The sequence below is a fragment of the Pseudorasbora parva genome, chromosome 13 (genome assembly GCF_024679245.1).
Source record: "Pseudorasbora parva isolate DD20220531a chromosome 13, ASM2467924v1, whole genome shotgun sequence".
NCBI lineage: Eukaryota > Metazoa > Chordata > Actinopteri > Cypriniformes > Gobionidae > Pseudorasbora > Pseudorasbora parva.
The window spans coordinates 41,352,415-41,378,525 of NC_090184.1; the positions used below are offsets into that span (position 1 = coordinate 41,352,415).

At 36.6% G+C, this 26,111-nt stretch overlaps 1 protein-coding gene and 1 pseudogene across 3 annotated transcripts in view; one reads left to right on the plus strand and one right to left on the minus strand.

Moving 5' to 3' along the window:
- Positions 1 to 26,111, plus strand: part of LOC137039173 (leucine-rich repeat transmembrane neuronal protein 4) — a 246,089-nt gene that overhangs the window by 191,232 nt on the left and 28,746 nt on the right. The window lies entirely within an intron of this gene.
- LOC137039339 (5S ribosomal RNA) lies at positions 11,408 to 11,524 on the minus strand (annotated as a pseudogene).

A 26,111-nucleotide genomic window follows, 5' to 3' on the forward strand; every position in this document is an offset into this window, starting at 1 on the left:
ATGGTGATTTTTGACCATTCTTCTAGAAGAGCATCTGTGAGGTCAGGCACTGATGTTGGATGAGAAGGCCTGTCTCGCAGTCTCCGCTCTAATTCATCCCAAAGCTGTTCTATCGGGCTAAGGTCAGAACCCAACAAGTTCCTCCACACCGAACTCACTCATCCATGTCTTTATGGACTGACACTTGGAAAACATTGGAAGAGGAAGGGGGCCATCCCCAAACTCTTCCCACAAAGTTGGGAGCATGAAATTGTCCAAAATGTCTTGGTATGCTGAAGCATTGAGTTCCTTTCACTGGAACTAAGGGGCCAAGCCCAACCCCTAAAAAGCAACCCTGTGCCATAATCCCCACTTCACCAAACTTTACATTTGACACAATGCAGTCAGGCAAGAACTGTTCTTCTGGCAACCGCCAAACCCAGACTCGTCCATTGGATTGGTAGACAGGGAAGCGTGATTGGTCACTCCAGAGGACATCTCTTCACTGCTCTAGAGTTCAGTGGCGGTGTGCTTTACACCACTGCATTAGACACTTAGAGATGCAATTGCACTTGGTGATGTAAGGCTTGGATGAGCGGCCAATTGAAACCCATTCCATGAAGGCCAGATGAAGTTTGGAGGTCTGTGCTATTGATTCTGCAGAAAGTTGGCGACTTCTGCACAATGTGCACCTCAGCATGCGCTGACCCCGCTCTGTGATATTACGTGGCCTACCACTTCGTGACTGAGTTGCTGTTGTACCCAATTGCTTTCACTTTGTTATAATACCAGTAACACTTGGCCATAAAGTTACTGTTAGGATTTGGGTTTGGTTAAGGGTTAGTTACACTCTAAAAAATGCTGGGTTAAAAACAACCCAAGTTGGGTTGAAACTGCACCGACCCAACAATTGGGTTGTTTTAACCCAATGGTTGAGTTGTTTTAACCCAGTGGTTGGGTTAAATGTTGCTTAAGACAACCCAATTGCTGGGTAAGAACAACTCAACCATTGTGTTAAAACAACCCAATTGTTGGGTCGGTGCAGTTTCAACCCAACTTGGGTTGTTTTTAACCCAGCATTTTTTAGAGTGTACGAGTAATTGTGCATTATTTACTGTTAGTGCATGCAGTAACATGGAACTGTCATCTTAAAATAAAGTGTCACCTGCTATTCTTATGAGAACAAATATATACATATTATCCATTATAATCTTTCATCAGATTGTTCTGCCTTTAAAAGACCTCCCTTGACATAATTTTCCATCGTCATCCGATTAATTCCTTATTATTTTTGTTTAACTTTTTTTAGTTGAATATTTTGTTCACTTGTGTGATTTAATTTAAGTGTTTTAATTTAAAATTTAATTTAGTGTGATTTAATTTAAGTCGATGTTTTGAGAATAATCTCATAATAATCCTTATATAGAAAAAGTTGTAATTAAAAAATATGAATTTAAAGTTGGAATATGATTAAATTAAAATCATCATAATCAAGTTATCAGTCAAGTAAAGTTGACCTTTACAAAATAAATATCATAATTATATATAATTATAATTATAACGCTGTCACATTTTCCTCATAATTTGGGCTTTATTCTCAAAATATTACTACAGTAACCATTTAATATTATGACCTTATTCTCAAAATGTTGAGTTATCTTTGCTATTGTTATTATATTATTATAATTTAAGCTCTCACAATACTATGTCTTTATTCTCTTCAGTTTACGAGGTCATTCTTGAAGTCTTTTTCATTGTGGCTTGCTGTGGATCACACAGAAGTAAATGTGTTGGGCTTGTGAATGCTGTTTCCAGTGGAAGATGACAGAGTTTTGCATCACTTCGTTTGGTGGCCCTGCTGTTGTTGTGGAGCAGGAAGTGTCTTCCATTAGAAGCGGGAACGCTGAGGATCAGCTCTTAAATAGCTGAGCACAGTGGGTAAAGCAGGCTTGGAGTGGGATCCTGGCGTGAAAATCCTGCGTAAATATTGCGGTTTGCATGAAGGATAAATACATTAGGATATAAGCTTCCATAAGCCTCCTCAGAGCGCACAAGGCACTCCATTAATGCAGCCAAGCAGGAAGCAAGAGATGCTGGCAGCGGTTCAGAAACCCCCTCCTCTTTCCTCTCCCCCTTCAATCCTTCACCTTCGTCCAGCACTAATTTCTATGAGAGTTATTGCCATAGATTTAGATATACAGTCTTCACTCTGCTGTCATCACCATGGAAACTGTGCCATGCAAGGAGGGGTGATATCGACATGCAGGAACCAAGATGGAGCGACACCCGAACTGGCACGCGGGTTTCTTTTGCCTGCTGGGATGATTTCCTACACGACACGACTGGACAAACCACCCACACACACATACTCGCACACACTGACGGATTGGAACCATTGATTTGTGTTTGGGAAGAAGGGAATATACAGTACATACCTTGTGTGTGTGTGTGTGTGTGTGTGCGTGCGTGCGTGCGTGCGTGCGTGCGTGCGTGCGTGCGTGCGTGCGCGCGTGTGTGTGTGTGTGTGTGTTAATTGCCTCCTGTAGGTGTTGCTAGTAGACATCAGATATAATACTAAGGCATTTGGACCTTTCGGATTCATCTGGGGCCTTCCATTGGTGAAATGTTGGAATATGATGCAGTTTAAGATAAAAGATACATCAACAGGGAATCATTTTAATGAAGTAAAAAAAATATATATAATACCCAAACCTACACTTATGTCTCAGACACGCATTAAGATATGAAGTCACCTTTTATCACTACTAAAAGAAATTTTTTATACTAAAACAAAAGCTCTGGTTTAAAATTTGAAAGCGAAGAAATTAAGACAGCTATAAACAGTATTGTAATTTTACTGTTTTTCTGTAGAACGAAATTATTATTATTAAGAAATACATCTTTTTATTTAGTTATTTTACAGTATAGTAGAATTCGTCAATAGTATATTTATTGATCTGTATAATGTTAATAATTGAAATGATAAATTATAATCTAATAAATTCTATATTACCAAAACTATAAATGTGCTTATGTGAGAATACTATATATATATATATATATATATATATATATATATATATATATATATATATATATATATATATATATATATATATATATATATATATATATATATATATATATATATATAGTGCCATATTTATACTTCATTAAGTACTAAATTAACATTACTGTAATTTTACTGTTGTTCTGTAAATCAAAATTTATAATAATAATTATTATTATTAATAGTCATATTATTATTATTATTAAATAATAGTACATTTTATTTCAGTTATTATTTTACAATACAGTAGCATTTTTGCAATAGTAATGCATTTACTTATTTAAAAAACAAATAGTTTCTATGAGTATATGATTGTAATTTATATATATGGCTGTTACCGATTGTATCTCATTAAACTTTTCCACATTACTATAATGCAAATAATAATAGCATAGTTAAATTGTGACATTTACTTAATGGTTGCGTGTTGCACTGTTCTTTAGATTATGTTGAATAAAAAAAAAACTGTCACAGAAATAATCTACTGAGAATCAATTACTTAAAAAATCAAAGGTCCTTATGCATTACAGTATGAGAATTTGTGGGTACATTTTGGTTATTGTTATTAAAAGTAATGCATAATGTTAGCAGTACGCTACTAGCTAGTAATACGCTCTGAACGTAGTGTTCTCTGAGTTAATATACAGATGGCAGGTCAAGTTTAGCTGGTCACCGCTGCACTTTGAGTCGTCAAATGAATTGGACAGATGGTTATGTGACGTGTGACACTTTATCTGTCATTAATGCAACCCACACAATATCTGCCATAATGTAAGTTCAGAAATCTCAACATGTTAGCTAGGGCCGCAGTTGTTGCCAGGAAGCATTCCAGATTGATGTGAAGAAGCATGTTTTTTTTTTTTTTTTTTTTTTCTCGACAGCTGTCTCTTCTGCTTGAAAGTGAAATGGTGATAGTTTCTAGCAGCTTTCATTTCTTCAGGCCACCATGTTTGAATTAATTCTGATTAGGTGCCGCTATGGCAGGACTTAGCCATGCATTACAATGAAATCACAGCTATGATGGAGCCAGCACAGGAAATCTCCAGAACAACCATTCAATTACACACCAATCACTCTTGAAATCTCGGTTGATTTCTCTCTGTCTCTCACTCCATAGATGAATAAACCTGCATTGTTCTCAACTCACTATAAATAGATCATAATATTCTTATTTAAATGGGCCTGTGATGTTCCTGCAGGAGCTCATTTGAAAGAATGCATAATGAAGATGGGCTACCAATCTTGGATGTTCTTAAATCAGTAGAAGAAATGTGAACGTTATAGCATGTCCTAAAAACATTTTCCGATATGGTTGTGACAATGTTAAAATGCATTAATGATACTGAACAGCATGACTTTTATCCATCATACATACACTGTAAAAAAAAATATATATATACTGTATATATACTAATTGTATTTAATTGTTTAGGAAATCTATATTTTATTTCAGCAAGGCTGCATTAAATTGATCAAAAAGTGACACTTATCATTTTTCAAATAACTTTCTATTCATAAAAGAATCCTTAAAAAAAATACAAAAATATTAAACATTGATAACAATCAAAAAAAAAAAAAAATCTTGAGCAGCGAATCATCACATCAGAATGATTTCTGAAGGATTATGTGACAATGAAGACTGGAGGAATGATGCCAAAAAAATCAGCTTTGATCACGGGAATAAAACACTTTAAATAGTAATAATATTACTGGTTTAACTGTATTTTTGATTAGTATAATTTTGATTTAAGCTGTTAACAAGACTTGCCTTTTGAGAAAGATTTGTCAAAAGTTTGAACACACTTGACTGAATTTATGTTTTGGGCCGTTCTTCCTTCCTTCTGGGGTCGCTACATAATTTGTGTGTTTTCATAGTTTTGAAGTCTTTACTATTAGTAGATTAAATCCACTTGTGCAAAATTTTGATGTTGAATTTTGCCTAGATTTACACTACTCTAAGCTGGCTTGGTGTTGTTGATGTGGCCTGTTATCAGTTATCTTTATTACACTTCCATCCTCCGGTCTGACAAGCTCCAGCACAAACAAAGTCAACAAAATTTAGATTAGTCATTTACCACGTCTTCCCAAAGGAGAACAAGCATTGGCTTTGAAGCGAGAGAAAGACCATTACTCCTCAGGTGGTGTCAGGTCGCTATAGACTGATTAAATATGGCAGGGGTTATTGGAAATGTTCAGAGTTCAATTTTGGACCTGCGTTCTGGTTCAGGGAGCACTATTTCAGAGGAGAGGAACCCATCCAAACAGGCCTTAGACAGGATGAGAGACCTACAATTCCTCCTTGAGCCCTGTGTCGATCTCAGCCCGCCGCAGAATTCATTTCCAGCTGGTGAACTGTGAGAGGAATTTCATAAAAACACTTCAATATTAGAGAGGTATTGATATTGACTCAGAGGCTTAAGCTTGCAGCTGAAAGCCAGAAGCTTGTTTAGGTCCTCCATGACTCGAGAGATGTAAGTGTGACCGGGTTATTGCTCAAGTTTTGACTGCCGCATCCCTCGCACGTTGGAAATCAAACAAATTCCCCGCGTGGGTATACTTTCAGATGTACTGTTTGATTAACAAAGCACAGAAGCGTGAGAAATATTTTTTACAAAATACCTCCTGGCTGGAAGATCACACGACTTATGACCCAACACTTCAGTACTCACCATCATCTTGTTACTGCCCACAATTATTGAAAGTTTTTCGTCTTATATTATTAATTATTGTTTTTATTATGCAAAGGCTAACCAAGGCTGTGTTTATTTAATTAATAATACAGTAATATTGTGAGATGCTATTTTAATTTCAAATAACTGTTCTATATTGTAATAAACAGTATTTGAACACGTCAGTTATTCCTGTGATGATTTTCAGCATCATTCCTCCAGTCTTCAGTGTCACATGATCCTTCACAAATCATTCTGATATGATGATTTACTATTCAAGCAACATTATTATTATTTTTTATCAATGTTGAAAACTGTTTTGCCGCTTCATATTTTTGAGGTAAGATAAATAAAAAGATTAATTCTTGTTAAAATTCTTGACCTTAAAAAGGTCATATTAAATTAATTAAAAGATCAAAAGACATTTGTTACAAAATAAGTAAAATAATAAATGCTGTTCATTGAATTTTCTAATCCTGAAAAATATCTGTATTATATGAATATAAGGATATAGTAACATTGTAAATGTCTTTACTGTCACTTATGGTCAATTTATCGTTGGTGAATAAAAGTAATACTTTTTTTAACAAAAAAAAAGTACGTGCGTGCATTTTGAGTGGTATGTGAATAGGATAACGTTTGCTTTTGAGTAATCCATTCCGTTATTATCAATTAGATTTGCTTATATGATAAGACTAATAATGTGCACTGAGACATGTCGAATAAGACTGGGTACTTGAAGGGATAATGAAAAATCACCCAAAAAATTTAAATTATGTCATCATTTACTCACCCTGATATTTTGAAGAATGTCAGAAACCAAACAGTTGATGGGCCCCATTGACTACCATTGTATGAAGAAAAAAAATTATATGGAAGTCATTGGGGACCATCACCTGTTTAGTTACAAACAGTCTTCAAGATATCTTCTTTAGAGTTCAGCAGAAGAAAGAAACTCATACAGGTTTGGAACAAAGCGTGAGTAAATCATGACAGCATATACATTTTTGAGTGAACCATCCCTTGGTTTGAGTCGATTTTGATTTAATGTGACTTTAAAGATGCTGACTTGACTGAAAAAGAATCACATCATATCAACATAACAATATAAAGCTTATAATGTTTTCTTATATATATATATATATATATATATATATATATATATATATATATATATATATATATATATATATATATATATATATATATATATATATATATATATATATATATATAAAAGAAAACATTATAAGCTTTATATTGTTATGTTGATATATATATATATATATATATATATATATTATATATATATATATATATATATATATATATATATATATATATATATATATATATATATAAAAGAAAACATTATAAGCTTTATATTGTTATGTTGATATATATATATATATATATATATATATATATATATATATATATATATATATATATATATATTTGTGCATGTTAACGTGTTGGCGTGTTCTGGTACATGTTCTGGTAAAACTGTTCATGGTTGTCAGCATCAAATGTCATGTGAATACTTCATACACATGCATTTAGCCAAAAGACATCTTTTTGACAGCTCAAAAACAGAAGCACTTCAGCTAAAAGCATGAGGTGAATCTGTGTGTGTCTTCAAAGCACAGCTCAGAAAGCGCTCGCGTTCAAGCCTCCTACATGTGTTTCTCCTACGTGAGCTTCTGTCGATGTAAACTGAATGTTTGTGTTCTGGAACATAACCAGTTGATTTCAGCACACTGTACCTGCGATGACATATTCCAGCACTTTATCAAACACTGCTGGATAAAGCAGCAAAGGAAATTTGCTGTGAAATTATTAAGGATATGATGAGTAAATCATATGACACTGAAGACTGGAGAAATTATGCTGAAAATCCATTTTACAATATAACAGAATATTAAACCGCTATTATATTGTAATAATAGTTCACAATATTACTTTTTTTACTACATTTTTCATCAAATATTTCCATTTGGTTGCTTTCAGGAGTGAACCTGCTTGTAGAAATGCAATGTGTTCTAATGTAATGTAATGTAATGCAAGTCCCCATGAAATCAAAATTGAAGTGTTTTGGCTTTTTAATATGTTAGCCTTACTGTTCTATAAACTGTGTGTGCTCCAAAACAATGACACAATTCACATTTTAAAGATAAAAACATCCAATATGGATCAATGATTGTGATGACATCACTTCAGCTTCAGCACTTCAGCTTCTCATCAGATTTCCTGTCCAATCAAATGCTGTCGTGAATCTGAAGCCACGCCCCCTACATTATAAACAGACGCTGAAGCTGCGTCACTTGTTCACACATTTACTGTTTTCTACGTGGTGAATGGCACATATAGTGCACTATATAGGGGATAGGGAACGGTTCACACAGTGTAAATATGATTTTTATTCGAGTGAATGAAGTCTGGTTTCCCGTTAGTGTCAGTGAACCTCCGTAGCTCCGGTCCAGAGACACGATAGCACAGAGCGGATCATGTGATCGAGTCGCCACAGAACACAAAACGTATCGGACCCGTTTGAATTCTGCACAGAATGATGAATTTAAAGCGATATGGAGGAGATTAGGAGGAGAAACGGTTAGAGATTAGGAGGAAACTGTGGCTTTACTGAGCTCTGTGGCCAGCTGTGATATAAACTAAACGCTATTGGCTATTTTTTACAAAAAGGGGCAGGAGCTGTTCAATATGCCCTGTCCTGTCTTCCTGTTTCATTGGAAGCAATGGCAACGCATTGAATAACACTGTGCGTTTCAAGGCACTTCAGTGGGGCTTTAAAGCTAGCAGACATGGACTAATAGGCTCAAAACTGTTTGATTTCATGGGTTTTAAAGTTAGTTTGAGGGCCAAAGTTTCTGTAAACTTCAGTAAACTCTTAACTCTGTGGCACACACACACATACAAAAAAATATTTTCCACAACAAATGCAAAGAACATGAAATCAGAGGAAATTACTGTGTCACTCACTCAATTTGACATCGAAATAGTCAGCTGTCACCTCTACTATTGTAGACAAGAGGAACCGTGAAGGACAGAAGACGCTTTAAAATACTCCATATGTCCTGCAAACCTCTTAAGAACTACAGCCTAGACGATCTCTGTTCATTGTATTCGTGGACAATGCGCTCGATTATCTAAGCTAGATCAGAGATTGCGAGCTCTTCTGTATGGATCCCTTCAAGTGTTGTGAAAACCAGATGGCTGGAATGTAAAGAAAAGCCTTCAGACAGTCCACAGTGACGACGGCAAGTCTGCTCTATAGTGACACTATAGGAATTAAATGTTTTTGTGAAAAGCGTGTTTGTAAAGCATCACTGTGCTGAGTTACACGTGTAAAGCTGCCTTTCAACCCCGGCCATCATTTTAAAGAACTATAATCACCAGCTCCAAAGGGCTGTTTAACATGATTCAATACAAAATGCCCTTTTCAAAGGAAGTCACGTCTTATCAGTAAAGCAGCGATCGAGCATTTAGCAAAGAAAAGGCGGAAACTACCCCCTCCCCCCACCAACCACACACACACACACACACACACACATTTCTAAAGCGTTGCCCAGCTGAAAGCACTTCAAAACCAAGTGTCGTACCAGAAGAACAGGCAAATATATTTGTCTCACTTACTATTTAAAAAAAGGGGGATAATAAAAAAAAGATATCCAGGGATGAAAGGATTCAGAGGAAAGTATGTGCCTCGGCTGCACCTCTGTAAGCTTTGATGTTGGAAGCATGATTTTTTTTCCCTTTTCATTTTATGCATGAATCTGATGTAGTGACAGTCAGTGCTCTTTCAGATGGAGCGGGGCCTATTGCATTATCAATGTTCCTTTGACATTAATGGCCTGGATTTCTGTGGCTTCTGGTCGAAGCAACTCAGTGGAAGATGATTAGGTTGCATTAGGTTCCAATCTGACTTGCTAAAGCTAATTGCTAATGCATTTGAAATGGAATTGCCTCCATTTGCCTCAAGTATTTGGATTTAACGGTGGGAGAAATGATGAAGTTGTGTCTAATAATAACATCATTTGTGTACAGTATTCTCAAAGGTACATTAGCAAAAATGGCATCAGATAGAGGGGGCAAAATTGAATGTAAAACTAAAATGCAATATTTGGTGCACATAACCATGCAGAAAAAATGTAGAATGTGTGCAAAATAATGCTGAGAAATAGTATACTCTCAGAAAAAAAGTGCATAATAATGAACCATTTATACATTCAAGATAATAATTGTGTGCTCAATCTGAAAGCTAAAAGCATGAAACAACACAATGTGGGCTTTAGTATTTACAGTAAGTGAATCAAATTAAGATAATGTAATTTCAGTTAGCTTTCTAAACTTTGTGCAGACGAAATGTAGTATACTAATGTTGAGCATTTCAACATAACCTGCAATTAGCTCGCCAGGACCACTCACACAAATGCTTCACGTAATTGCCTGTTTCTTCCACTTTTGGCTCTGTGCACTTTTAAAAAGTAGTCATTTAAAACAGACGTTTTCTAGCTCATTTAATTTCCCAGATTAAACAGTGGACAAACCCATACTTATGCTATTTATAGAATTTGTATAGAAACATACATATTATAACATTATATTATGTTATATTATATTATAACCAAAAAAATCAAGATTATTAGAATTCATAGGAAAAATGTATAATTATCTTTAGATTTTTTTTTTTTTTTTTTTTTTTTTGGTAACATAAGGTTCCATTTGTCAGAACCTATGAGGTTCATTCTTGAATTACGCATCACATTTGAGCTTCAGCGAGAACCAATGAGGTTCATTCTTGAATTACGCATCACATTTGAGCTTCAGCAAGAACCAATGAGGTTCATTCTCGTGTTACGCATCACATCTGAGCTTCAGCGAGAACCAATGAGGTTCATTCTCGTGTTACGCATCACGTTTGAGCTTCAGCGAGAACCAATGAGGTTCATTCTCGTATTACGCATCACATTTGAGCTTCAGCAAGAACCAATGAGGTTCATTCTCGTGTTACGCATCACGTTTGAGCTTCAGCAAGAACCAATGAGGTTCATTCTCGTGTTACGCATCACATTTGAGCTTCAGCAAGAACCAATGAGGTTCATTCTCGTGTTACGCATCACATTTGAGCTTCAGCAAGAACCAATGAGGTTCATTCTCGTGTTACGCATCACGTTTGAGCTTCTGCAAGAACCAATGAGGTTCATTAATAATAATAATAATAATAATTCATTACATTTATATAGCGCTTTTCTAGACACCCAAAGCGCTTTACATATAGAAGGGGGGAATCTCCTCAACCACCACCAATGTGCAGCACTCACCTGGATGATGCGACGGCAGCCATTTTGCGCCAGAACGCTCACCGCACACCAGCTGATTGGTGGAGAGGAGACAGAGTGATGAAGCCAATCAGGATATGGGGATTATTCGGAGGCCATGATGGACAGGGGCCAATGGGCAAATTTGGCCAGGATGCCGGGGATACACCCCTACTCTTTATCGAAGGACATCCTGGGATTTTTAACGACCACAGAGAGTTGGGACCTCGGTTTAACGTCTCATCCGAAGGACGGTGCTCTTTGTCAGTATAGTGTCCCCATCACTATACTGGGGTGTTAGGACCCACACAGACCACAGGGTGAGCGCCCCCTGCTGGCCTCACTAACACCTCTACCAGCAGCTACCTGGTTTTCCCAGTTGGTCTCCCATCCAGGTACTGACCAGGCTCAGCCCTGCTTAGCTTCAGTGGGAAACCAGTCTTGGGCTGCAGGGTGATATGGCTGCTGGCAATTCTCATTCTCATTCTCGTGTTACGCATCACGTTTGAGCTTCAGCGAGAACCAATGAGGTTCATTCTCGTGTTACGCATCACGTTTGAGCTTCTGCAAGAACCAATGAGGTTCATTCTCGTATTACGCATCACGTTTGAGCTTCTGCAAGAACCAATGAGGTTCATTCTCGTGTTACGCATCACATTTGAGCTTCAACAAGAACCAATGAGGTTCATTCTCGTATTACGCATCACATTTGAGCTTCAGCAAGAACCAATGAGGTTCATTCTCGTGTTACGCATCACGTTTGAGCTTCAGCGAGAACCAATGAGGTTCATTCTCGTGTTACGCATCACGTTTGAGCTTCTGCAAGAACCAATGAGGTCCATTCTCGTATTACGCATCACGTTTGAGCTTCTGCAGGAACCAATGAGGTTCATTCTCGTATTACGCATCACATTTGAGCTTCAGCAATTGTAAAGTGATACAGATATTTTTTTATATCACAAACTGCAAGTTTTTCTATGTTATTTCATTGCTAAAACCTTTATCGTATTCACTAAGTAGAACAGTAGACCCTAGAATCTGCAGTCTGAGTGTAAATAATGGTGTCAGAGAGATATCTCCATTACCCTTGAGCGGCTTATTGAGTCTGGGGAGATCCGATGCTTCCCGCTGTGTCTCCTTATGCTAGTCTTTTCCCGCAATCAGGTGCCTTCATATGCATCAGCACTGTAACGGCATTTAAGCAGAGTCAAAGGTTCTCACTGTTGCTGTTTTTAGCAGTTTGTAATTTGATGTTAGCTCTTGAGTTCACCCAGGACGTCTCATTCTGAGTAACAGCACGCAGTTTTACACTTGTCCCGTCTGTGCTCGAACTCCTGGAGGAAACGTGAACGCAGCAAGCTCGCCGTTTGTTTTCTGCTCGCCTGGGGTTTGTGTTCTTTTCTCGTGCCAAGAACCTTGTTTTGATCATGTCAGAAACTTCAAGCAGCAACTTTTTTTGGACTTGCATGCAAAGAAATGCGAGATTGCAATGAAAGAGTTAGCTGAAAAAAGGATAATGTGTGTTTGTGGGGAAAATGAGGCGCACTCGAGTACAACATTATTATCCCTGCAAAATTGGTTTCGAGATTTATCGATTTGCTTCACAAGGGCCCTTCAAAGATAAAGCAGACATGACGGACAGCTACTCCAGTTCCCTGAATGCTGAGTGTTATTCATTGGCCTTGTCCGACGAGACTGGTTATTCTTCCTCATGTTGTCTAATTGAAATGCAGAGATGGTTTCGAGCTTTAGTGCTGGAGGTTTAAAATGAAAAAAAAACAACAACATGAAAATAAATGGTACGACGTCAGCACGGGGAGACTAATCAGTCAAGAATGGCATTTCAAAGCCTTAAATAAGCCTTCTGTGTGTTTATGTCAGTCCTGTGTGAATCACCATGACTAGTGTGCCAAGTTAAAGAGGCGAGAGGTTAAAGCTACACTGTGTGATATTTTCCCCCATCTAGCGGTGTAAAGGTATATGACAATCCAGTGAATAATAGTTTCTGTTCCTCTCAATTCTGATTTCGTTTTAACTCCTACGGTGGCCGATTTAGTCCAAGATTAACATGGCAATCCCCCTCTTCACATTCGACACGGTGCCATCGAGTGTTAAAACGCGAAAGGCGAAGCTTGAATTTACGGGTATGTCCCTCTTTGGCTAATGTACTTTCAAGATGGAGGGGCAACATGGCGACCGGCATTCGAACCCCTCACCCGTATGTATTTTCAATGGCATATTATAAACTTACAAGAATACTTTATTACTTGAAAGAAATAAATATACATTAATGAGCACATATATTTTTGAACGAACTAAGTGTTCTTAGCATGGGCGTAGATTACGCGGGGGACGCGGGGGACGTGTCCCCCTCACTTTTAATAAAATGTATTTTCGTCCCCCGCACTTTTACTGGTTCTCACCGATCCTAGTCGACCCGCTCCGAGCGGGATCCGAACCGGCGTTACCTGCGCGAGCGCTGGCAAGGTAACAGGGACGCTAAAAACAGCTTTCTTTAATCTGGGTTGATAGCGCGCTTCTTGAGGTCACAGGCAATGTTAGAAACATAGAAACCAATGTGAATACATCAAGATTTAAATTCAGAGACAAAAAATAATCTATACATGACCTGTCATTTTATTCGAATCTAAATATGAGAAGGGCGCTCTCACAGAATGTCAAACGTGGATTCGTAGAAGTAATACCCTGTCACGCTGGAGCTGCAGCTGAAGGAAAACAATCGTTATGAGTAATGAATGAAACGTGACGACGACAATCAGACGATTGCGACAAATATGCTTTATGTGTGTTTTTCAAGTCATCTCAATGTAGGCTATTTATTGACAATAAAGTATAGGCTATCATATGAATAATGCAGCTTTTTTAATGTTTATTATCTTCTGCTCACCACGGCTGCATTTATGTAATCAAAAATAGTTCAAAAAGTAATATTTTGAAATATTATTACAAATTAAAACAGCTTTTTTCCTATGTGAATATATAGTAATTTATTCCTGTGATCAAAGCTGAATTTATCATTACTCCAGTCTTCAGTGTCACATCACTAATCACTCTCATATGAGGATTTCATAATCAAGAAACATTTATGATTATTATCTGTGTCGAAAACAGTTGTGCTGCTTAAAAATGTTGTGGAAATGATAGCCTACATGTTATTTTTCAGGATTCCTTAATGAATAGAAAGTTCAATGGACAGCATTTATTTGCATTCATTAAATAAATTATTATCTTTTGTAATATTAAAAATATCACTTGTGATCAATTAAATGCATGTCTGATCAACAAAAGTATTAATTTCTCTCTTTTTTAATTTTACCACAAATGTTTAGATGGTTTCCAGAAAAATTAAGCATCACCATGAGCAGCACAACTGATATAATCATAAATGTGTGTTGATCATCAGATCCTCATATGGGAATGATTAGTGAAGGATCATGTGACACTGAAGACTGGAGTAATGATGATAAATTCAGCTTTGATCACAGGAATAAATTACACTTTACTATATATTCACATAGAGAACAGCATGGTTCACATTAGAATATATATTTATTTTTTTACATTGCATAACATCTATGGAATCTTAATGCACAATTGTTTGTAGTATATAAACCAATCATAAAATTGGCACAAAAATAGGAGAATAATATTATAGATATTAATTAGTGGTTATTGTTCAGCAGTGTATTTGATATCTTGCCCAATTAAAAGCAAGAGATGCGATAAATTATATTGGTCCAAAAAAAAAAAAAAAAAATCATTTCTGTCCCCCTCACTTCTGAAAAGATGGCTACGCCCCTGGTTCTTAGCTAAGAATAAACTAAAAAAGTTACACGAGCTGTGTCCCAAAGTGAAGGGCGCGCACTTCGAAGGCCATGCACTTCGAAGGCCAGACCAGGCCACGCCTTCAAAGTGCACGAAGTGCACGAAGGGCGAACCGAGGGACAGGGTTGCCAGGTCTGAATAATAAAACCCCTCCAATTGTTATTCAAAAGTATCGGAATCACAGCCAGAATGGGCCAAAATATCCTAAAATGCGGGGCGCGGGCAGTAGAAATATTGCTTAAGTAAAGACAACTTAACCTGTGGACTATAGGCTACAAACACCCCAAAGCAACAGTAGCCGAAATGCAACCCCATTCCAGACTTGGCAACAATGAACCAAAGCGCCGTTAATGGAGCAGGTTCTGACAACTGACAGCGGACGTTCGTGAGGAGATTTAAAAAGAGAAAAAAAAAAAAAATATATATATATATATATATATATATATACTTTTTTTAGCTTTCTATTGGGTTTTGAGATGCTTCAAAGCCTGCGACGATGGGCTGGACCATATAAGCATGTAAATCTGTAGCCGGTTAAATATTGTCAAATTGCAAATATTAGTTAACAGTTTATTTCTTATGTTAAATGTAACTGTTACAAGTTATTTTAAACATTTAGCCTATATACGTCCATGTTTTTTATTATGGCATGCCATGCAGCCGTCGACCGATTCGGCCCCGCAAAGCTGCGGACAGTGGAAATATGCACTCATCCCAGAAGATGGTGTCCTGCTCAGGCCTTACCAGAGTCTCTATTGTGCATTATTCCCCATCCCGGTCCAGCTCCAGCTTCTCCCGCTCAGCGCAATGAAAGTGTTGAAAAGTGTTTTCTTCTGGTTTGGCTGATAATAAAAATGTGTTGTTTCTAATGTTAAACTTAAGTTATTTTATTGGTCTATAAATAGGCTGTAGTTGTAAAAAGCCTACGTAGGCTAATAGACCAATTTATTTTTATTTACACATTTTAAATTACATGACAAGAAAATATATGTATAAACATAAATGTGTTTAATGTAGCTAGGCCTACAAATTATAACGTGCATTACAAAAATAAACAATAGCTAGGCTATAGAAAAACCACTTCTCTTTAATTTAGCCTACGTTTGAAGTGAACGAAAATGAACAATAGACAGCAGTTCGTTTAATTTACAAATAACTTGCATAAAAAATAATAAGCTAGCCATTTAAATTGTTCTGTGTCGGCCACGCATTCAGCCTTTGGAGGATCGATGTTTCGTTGAATATATAGGCTATATAAATTGAATATATATATAAACTTTATTTTAGCAGCTAAGTCAGCAGTTTTCGTTTGTTTGTATTTTTTCTTATAATTCTGAGTGACAGATGTCACATTTGATTTAGCCTATTTTCTGTGATATTTGTTTTAGTTACGGTGTTGACATAGGCTACAAAATCTAAATTTAGCTTGATCAGTCGGGTCGGGAATAAAATAATTTATAGCGGGTGAGCACGGAGTGAATTTTGCGCGAGTGGAATGGTGCGGTGCGGAATGGCGGGAGCAGGACGAAAATACAGCGCCGCGCAGATTATATTTTGAAGGCTATTTAAAGAAAGTGTATGGGAAAAAAAGAAACAGCGAAAAGGGTGATAATGGACTGATTCCTCTTCTTGAGATAATGGTTGAGAAATAAATAGCATTTAAAAATTGGGAAATTAAAGTTTATCTTGCTCAGGGCAGGAAACTGGGAACTGTGTGAATGCACTAACGTTGGACGTTTTATTTACTTCTAGCGCTTGCGCTGTTGTGTTCAATAGTACCCAGGCTACACTTGAGTTACCGACCGCTACCGTCTTTAACTGGAATCTGATCGAGTGCCGCGGGAATGCGGACCAGTCAAATCCTGTAGTCACCAGTGCGCTATGAATTCTGGGATAGGGAAGGCTGCGAAGTTATGGGAAGGTCCCATCTGCTGTACCCTTCCTTTGCCTGAGAACCGAAGGGCGCATTTTGAAGTCGCTCATGAATTGCGGCAGCCTTCGTCGCACCGCTGTGACGCAATCGCACTTCAAATGCGGCCTTCAGAGGTGCAGCTCTCCCTTTGGGACAGCCTACGTAGTGCCGCTGTGACGTAATCGCACTTCAAATGCGGCCTTCAGAGGGTGCAGCCTTCACATTGGGACAGCCTTCGTAGTGCAGGTATGACGTAATCGCACTTCAAATGCGGCCTTCGAAGTGCGCGCACTTCACTTTGGGACACAGCTACAGTGTAGCTTTAAAGAAAAGAGTCCGCAAGCCTGCTACAATGCAACAAATTATGAAAATCTTGTTAAATGTAAAGCAAAATTCACTAGGTTGTGGTAACTGAAATTGCCATATTAATAAGCACACCAGCTATTTTACTGGCTTCAAGCATGCACTGTAAAAAATGGCTGTGAAATCTACAGTTATTTACTGTGGATTTCACAGTATCATTACTGTAAAAGATTTTTACAGTAGAATATTGTAAAGTTTACAGTAAGACCGTAAAAATCACAGTAGTCCAAGCATTACAGTTGAAATCACAGTAGTCAAAGCATTACTGTAAAAAAAACACAATTTAGCCACTATAGTACTGTAAATAGTAAAGTAAACTACTGTAATTTTCCTTTTTTGTCATATCTTTCTTTGTACCCCTTTCACATGGACGGCCCCAGATTATTGTTATTCAGAATTCATTACTGGAATATGATATAAATACTCGATGGTGAGCTTTAAGTAAAAGTGTCATATTAATAAATTAAAATGTGTCATGTAACTTGTAGCCTACTCTGATGCACCTGCTGCAGGAGTTTTCTATTCCATACAATATATATATATATTTTTAAAGAATTCACATAAGATTCCAAGAATATTTTTTGTTTGTTTATTTTGTAACTGTAAATGGGTGTTAATAAAATATTTGATAAGCCTTTAAACTTCTCCAAAGTCTCCCTTGACATCTTCTAACAATATAGGCTTCATGGATAATTTTTTGAGATATCCTCAGATTTTAAATGAAGCATGACCTTTGGTTATCAGTTGCAATAGTATATTCACATAATTATGTATATTAAATATTACAATTATTAAAATGTATTTAATTATTACAATGTATTAAAATATATTTTTTTATACATTTAATAAATATATTCTTAATATTTGTCGTTTTTATTTTGAGCTTATATGTTATCTCAATATTAATAACATCTGATTAATTTTGAGTTTCCAGTGCTGTTTCTGAGTTAGAGTGGGCGGGGTTTACCCAGTCTAGAAAGATCTAGAATCTGTGGGGAAAAAGCGCGAAAGAAGCAGCACTTGAATTTCTGACTTGTCGTCAGTGACTTAAAAGCTCAGTTAATGGTCAGATTTACTTTTCTTTACACACAGCGTTTTCTAGTGGTTGTATTTATTTCTTTTCGTCTTTGTGGTGATTTCTTGATTTTTTTTTTTTTGCCTGAGAGGAATTCAGTGAAAACGCACGAGAGGCGAGAGCTCCGACGTTTCAACAGCCTTTAACGTTAAGCTCCGTTAATAACAGACTTTTACTAAAATTTACGTTTCTTTATACATGGCTTTGTCTTGTGGTTGTTAAGTTGTTTTGTTTTCGTATTTGTGTTGATATCTTTCACTTTTTGCCTGAGAAAAAAAAAAAACAGCGAAAACGTTTCTGTGAGAGCTCCGACGGGGACGTTTTCACAGCCTTTAAAGTTCATTTATTTTTCCCACCCGTGGCCTCTGCTGGAGTTTCCATCTTGGAATCACGGATCCTTCACCAACTGCTTAATCGGGACTTCCAGAAAATCAGTAAGTAACGTTAACTTTACCATCACTACTAGGAGCAAAAAAAAAAAAAATTAACTGCCACACCCATGTCATGCTGTGGAAAGCCACATATGTATACAGCTAGCACTAGGAGTATGACCAGTTAGTTTAACATCAAAATGAATTACTAGGAAGCCACAAAGAAGGACCGAGAAGGATCTGATGGCCTGGCAGCGATACTTGTGATGTTGGCACACTTCAAAGAGCAAGAGGAGTCACTTTTTCTCATTGCTGATGTAAGTTCCTTAATTATTTAAATCTTTTATTTGGAGTTTTCAACAATTAATTGTCAATTGCGGAAGAATCATTTTCCCTGATTAGAGTGAAACATTGTTAATGCAGGTTGACGAACCTCCAATTGTTCAAGTAAATACAGGTTTGTGTCAGATTTATGTTGGTGGTTGAGCACTTTTTCCTTGAGACCTCACAATATAACCCACATGTGCAAGCTTCTATCTCAATTCTTGGGTAAATGCTGGGTAAAGTCACAAAGTCCACAGTGTGCACAATATCTTAATTAAGAGAAAATTGATGTAGTGTTGTAATTGATAAAGTTATTGTGGTTCTTAGTTAATTTTTTATGTATAAACATGCACAAATCTTTAGAGCAAAAAAAAAGGCCCATTGCTCATTGCTTCCTTATTAACAAATTTCAAAAAGCTTTTTCTATCCTATAGATAATATACCATCTACCTTGTTTCAAGTAACTCTTATCTTTGCTGGCATAGGAGACTACCACTCCTGCAGACACAGAGGCCCAGCTGTCTCTCCCAATCACTCCAAGGATCATCATGCTCGGTAAGTTTCACATTCAATGTTAACAAATCCTTTGAATGTATAGGGCACAAGCAAAAAAAAGTTTCTGGAAAACACTAGTCAATGTGTGTTGTCATTCTCTGCCTCTGCACCAGTCAGGAACAGCAGTCACTTCAAAAACTTTAGTAGCCACCTATAATGTCGTGATTCGTGTTTCAGATTGCTTGCTAAACCTGTATCACTCATTGTTTTTCTATCACCAAAACAGTTATTGCTGCTTAAAAGATTAGTTCACCTCAAAATGAAAATTCCCTAATAATTTACTCACCCCATTGCCATCCAAGATATCCATGTCTGTCTTTCCTCAGTGGAAGAGAAATTATGTTTTTGTAGGAAAACATTTCTGGATTTTTCTTAGAATAATGGACTTCAATTGTAACCAACATTTTGAAGTCCAAATCAATGTAGTTTCAAAGGTCATTGAAGTGCTTTAACGTGCTGTGCAGGATCACAACTGAGTATTAGGGTCTTATCTAGCGAAACGATCAGTCATTTTCTAAAAAGATAAATAATTTACATACTTTTTAACTACAATTGTTAGGATTGAGCTGGGAAGTACGTCATCATGTTGAAAGGTCGCACTCCATGTGGCCGGCCATCTTTGGGTATTTCCGCCGGCGACATGGAGCGTAACCTTTCGGCGTGATGACGAAGAAATTATTCAAAAAAAAATCCAGAAATGTTTTCATCAAACTTAATTTCTCTTTCACTGAGGAAAGAAAGACATGGATATCTTGGATGGCATTGGGGTGAGTAAATTATTAGGGAATCTTCATTTTGAGGTGAAATAAAAAAAATTATGCACTGCTTCGAAGATATGTATGCTCCCCCCTGCCCTATTTGTACAATAATTTATGTGGATTTTATCTAATTTTACCCCTTTTATAGAATGTATTGCTATGAAATATAATTTTTTGCGATGACTCTTGTCTTTACTAAGGAGAGGCAATCCTGACCGCAAAAAAATGGATGCTGTCGATCGAGGGGAGGGTCGTAATCCCACCAGGTGCTCACATGGCGGACTTCACCACTGCCTTGGCCGCTCTCTTCGCCTGTTACTATGTGTTCAACCTAGAGTATCAGGTGGAAGGCAGCACAACATTGGAGTTTGTTCAGAGGTATTTTTTTATCTTAAATAGTTTGATTGCAGTGTAAAACACATTGACAACTGAAAAGCTGTTCAAAATCATCTTCTCCCTTTAAAATTATTCATTAATGTGTACATATTGTCCAATTCCTATACTCCTGGTCATAGGTTTTTAGTCAGGATTAATCCTGACTCCAACAAGTGCACTGCCAAGGAGCAGATGAGCAAGACGACTGGGAGAGTGGTGAAGCGGAAGACATCATACATGAACCCCCATGTAATCTCCTTCATCAGGGACTTCACAGAGTTCTATTTGCTAAGTGACTAGATACAGGTGAGGTTCTGATAATAGCTTTAATAATAATTATCATATAATTAATAATATAGGTATATGTGGGTATAATATAATTATTCATAATTTAATTATTATTATTATTAGGGATGCACCAATACAGGTCAATGAGCTCAATGTACTCATACTCGTAAATGTTTTTTTTTACTCCGATACCAACAACCGATACCAGGCGTATAAACAGTTTGTGTTTAGAAAAAGAAACACTGACAACAGAAAGTATAATGGGGATTCAAAAAAGGCAGTCTATGAAGTAAATCTATCTTACTAGTGGAATATTAAACAAAATATAGTAACCAGACCTGCAAACTTGTAATTTTTCGGCGACAGTCACCGTTTTCTTGGTCAATTGGGTCATTTACATGAATCGTTGACATGCAAAACATTATTGGATAATTCTTATAACTGACAAAAAAAGGCAATTCCTAAGCGTGTAATGAACCGTCAATGCCGTACCGAACGGTTCAATATTATATTGAGTATTGTGGCATACCTAAAATAAATGTGTGTGTGTGTATATATATATATCTATCAAAAAAGTACCGATAAGAATACCGTTAAAGTACCGGACCAATAAGCAGTATCAGTAAGAGTAGTTATACAGTTAAAACCTTAACGATACCCATCCCTATGAGAGCGAGAGAGAGAGAGATGCTCTTCGTAAAGTCAGTCTGAAGTCCCCTCGTTGCTTAAATGGATAGTTCACCCAAAAATGAAAATTAGATGTTTATTTGCTTCCCAGGGCATCCAACATGTAGGTGTCTTTGTTTCTTCAGTAGAACACAAATGAAGATTTTTAACTCCAACCGTTGTTGTGTGCCAGTCATATAATGGTGTGAATGGGTAACAATTCTATGAGAGCAAAACAAACAAAACATGCTTAGACAACATGCACAAAAACCCTGCTGCTCCTGACGACACATTGATGTCTTAAGAAACGAACCAATCGGTTTCTGTGAGAAACTATTTATTTTTTTACCTCAGTTTTGCCATTCGCCATTACTTCTTCTGTCTTGTAAGGTCAAACTGGTGCGATCATAGATACGTGATAGATGTAGATACCTCATTTAACCGGTCCACGGAGGCACTAATGAGGAATCTATATATATATCTATGATCGGACCAGTTTGACCTCATCAGACGGAAGTAATGGTGGATGGGAAAACTTGATGAGACTCGTCGGGATATGAGGTAAAAAAAAAACAAATACTGTTGTGTTTCTCACAGAAACCGATCGGTTCATTTCTTAAGACATCAATGTGTCGTCAGGAGCAGCAGGGTTTTTGTTCATGTTGTCCAAGCATGTTTTGTTTGTTTGTTTGTTTTGCTCTCATAGAATCGTTAGCTATGCACACCATTATATGACTGGCACACAGCAACGGTTGGAGTTAAACATCTTCATCTGAAGAAAAAAACACCTACATGTTGGATGCAATGGGGGTAAGCAGATAAACATCTAATTTTAGCACTTTATACAGAAATAGCACTTCTGAGAGTACTTCGACTCTGTGCAGTAAAAAGTCCCGGCTGAAAAATTCTCCCTCACATCTCCCCCTCCGCCCTATTGACAGAAATGAGAGAGGGAGGGGGAGATGTGAGGGAGAATTTGGTTTTAGAATCTGTGTGGATTAATATACTCAACCTACAGGCTAAAGTGAATCAATGTTTGCAGGAATTTACCACATTATAAGTGGGAGACCAACAGGGATGATTAAAATTATGCGCAAAATACCATGCTGAAATTACAGCCCTGAATATGGAAAAAAATCTTATTGAGGTCCTTAAGAGTCCATTTTGAATCGACCACATTTTAAAAACTGATTAATTGAAAAATAAAATAAAAATTTGCCCAGCCCTATTAACATACAGCCATAAAACTTGAAAATTAGTGTTTCCCACATATAATCAACACAAACTGCCTGCCACATTGCGTTTAGTTTTTCATTTAAAAAAAAAAATTGTTAAAAGAAAATTAATAACTCCCTTTATTTCTCTTAGTCGCCTAAACAAATTTTTGTCCCACTAAAGCCATTTGAGCGGTGTGATGTAGATGACTGCTGCACTCCGACTGCTGTGACGGGGTGCATGTTACTGATAGACTGAGAGCCCTGGCCGTCCGCACTCTCACAGTCGTCAAACTGTCTTGCTCCCTCAGGCATATTAATCCAAATCGATTGAGAATTGACACGATGATAAAAGATCAGAAGACCAAACTTGTCGAGCATTCAGAGATTTTGTTTTCCCTGAATTACCGCTGGGTGTGAATTGTGCTAAAAAAAACGTTACCTTAAGTACTCTGAAAATTGTTCCGCATCAGCTGAAATAAAAACACTTTCAATAAACAAACAAAAAACTATCCAGTGATGAAATGTTTCCTGTGTTGACAAAAATCTCGTGCAATGTCCTAAACTCCCGGGATAATAAAACGCGTGCCATAGTCTGCTAATGACACGTCTGATTCTCAAACTAATGACTCTTTTGAACCGATTACATTTAATGAATGGTTAAAACAACTGATCTGTCCAACACTGAACTCGCGAGTCGTCTGAATCAGTGTATAACAACTTGGAAACACTTTACAATATGGTTCCATTTACTAAACTCTAGTGAACTACATTAGTTAACATTAATAACTGCACTTCTACAGCATTTATTAATCTTTTTAAATGCTAATTTTACCATTTACTAATAGCCTACATTATTTAAATGAAAAGTTGTATTTGTTAAAAGACTCATTCATAATAGGCTCATTTTACAATTCCCCAAGAGTTAAACAGTTGAGTTTTACCATTTTCTAAACCATTCGGCTGGTCTAATGTGTTTTCTTTTTGAATTTCAGAGCTTCAACTAGGATTCTAGGTTTCCATGGTCAGAGCATGAAAAAGGCTGTTTTAAATGCAAATATTAAATATATATATTTTTTAATGATCAATGTTATTTTTTTGAATATAGTGTTATGTATTTAGAATGTGGTGGTAATGTTGTACCTGTTTTGTCATTCGTGTTCAACAAATGTTTTTAAATAAATAGCTGTTAACAATTTTCTTATTGTCTGCAGTTGCTTGCTTTGTTTTGAATATGGGTGATTCTTTTAATGATGGCTAATATTAAATCACAGTGATACAGTATTTAAATTGTACAGTGAGAAACTGAATTTACAGTGATTAACTGTTATCTACTGTTTATAGTACTACAATATATAGTGCTTAACTGTTTCTTGTATGTAAATGCAATTGAAATCACAGTATTTCATTGTTTTTGATTTCACAGTGTATACATAAAATACTGTAAATGGAAATACAGTACCCTTACTGTAAAACGTATTCACAGTAACTTACTGGCAACGATTAGCCAGTAAGTTACTGTAAATACAACTAAAATCACAGTATTTAATTGTTTTTGATTTCACAGTGTATACATAAAATACTGTAAATGGAAATACAGTACCCTTACTGTAAAACGTATTCACAGTAACTTACTGGCTAATCGTTGCCAGTAAGTTACTGTAAATTTTACGGCAATTTTTTTACAGTGTGGTGTCAGTTCGAAATCAATTGTTGATTTTATAATGTTACATTTTATAAGGCTCCATGTGTCTTTTAGGAGTCTGTTGATGGAAATAATGAAATGGCATGAAGAACCTTTCATTTGTAAATCAGCAAATGTGCGTTGTTATATATCTCCGAAAATAAAACTATAAATAACTATTTAGTGATACACACAGACACTGACATTAAATTACTTATATAAGAATGTGGTTGCACAAATGTTAACATTTGTTTGGCTGTCACTCATGTGTCATTGTAAACACTTCCGTATTCCTCAACCAGGCCAGAAAGAATAATAAAATAGTTTCGGTATATATCAGTAATATTTATAATAATTAGTCATAATCTAATATGTATGCATCCTTCCAAAGTAGAAATGGGCAAGGATTATAGAAAGTTGGGCCAATAGAAGATTTCCCAGCTTTCATAACTGATTTAATCAGCTCTTATATTAGTAATGATGAGCAAACACATGGCGTTTCTGCAGAAAACATGTCTGTTGGGTAGTAAATATGTGTGGATATTAAATGTATATACATTCTTGATGTCTTAAAGATCCTCTGAAATTAAAATTGAAGTTGTGTGGCTTTTAGCCTTATGATAATCTGTGTAAAAAAGGATATATACATACTGGCACATGTACACATTTGCAAATCTTTAAAGTCTCCTTGTGGCCTAAGTAAAGAATTTTTCATTCTTTGATGAGATTCCAGATTTACTAACAGCTTGCGTCAGTGCAAACCCTCTGTTGGCGTTAGAAAAAATACCGTCATGATTTACTAGATACGCAGTGGAAAAACTTCGGCGTGGAGTTATTTTTGTGGCTGACCTATATGCATTTGGAGGAGTTTCCCTTACGGACACCACATTTTTGGGAGGAGACTATTTAGATGAATCACGCAAGATGATTTACTAAGGTTTGCGCTTGTCAGTTTACTGGTGTGTGTGCCATTGTTTAACTCCCAAAAAAGCATTTCTCAAACCAGATGCTAACTGGTTGATTGTGTTGGTCATTATGGAAATGATCCGTGTTCTTTAATTTGCATGTCGTCAGAACTGAACTTTCATCAGATATTTGCCACATTTAGTAAAACCGGCCCATAGTCTATCCCCTTTCATGCGGTGTGTAATAAAGCTGTGAATGTAAACAGTCTGCAAAGTTGTAAAGTTATTGTCTCCCAAAAGAAAAAATCAACTCTGAACCACTTCTGAGTTGTATTTCGAATCCTAATGCGTGACGGTTCTATGTCACTAGAAAATACATTTGCCTAATGCAAACAACTTGACCCGCGGCCTCAAACGCCATTTTACTGATGACTGCTTCTCAAATCTCAAAGTTCAACACGTGATTCACAAAACACTCTGGAAAGATGGGTCGGACCAATCAGAACAGAATAGCTTGTGGAAAGGGGGGATTTAGAGACTATCCGTCTCGATTTTTTCGACCTTTGATGCATGTAAACCTGTTATAGGAGATCTCCAGAACATCATTTAACACCAGGAACCGGATTTTTGCAGTTGTCAGAAAATTTGTATCCATCATAATCTGAACAGTTGTGTCGTGTTGACATGCCGTGTTTGCAAAATCTTCATTTAGCCTATGCTT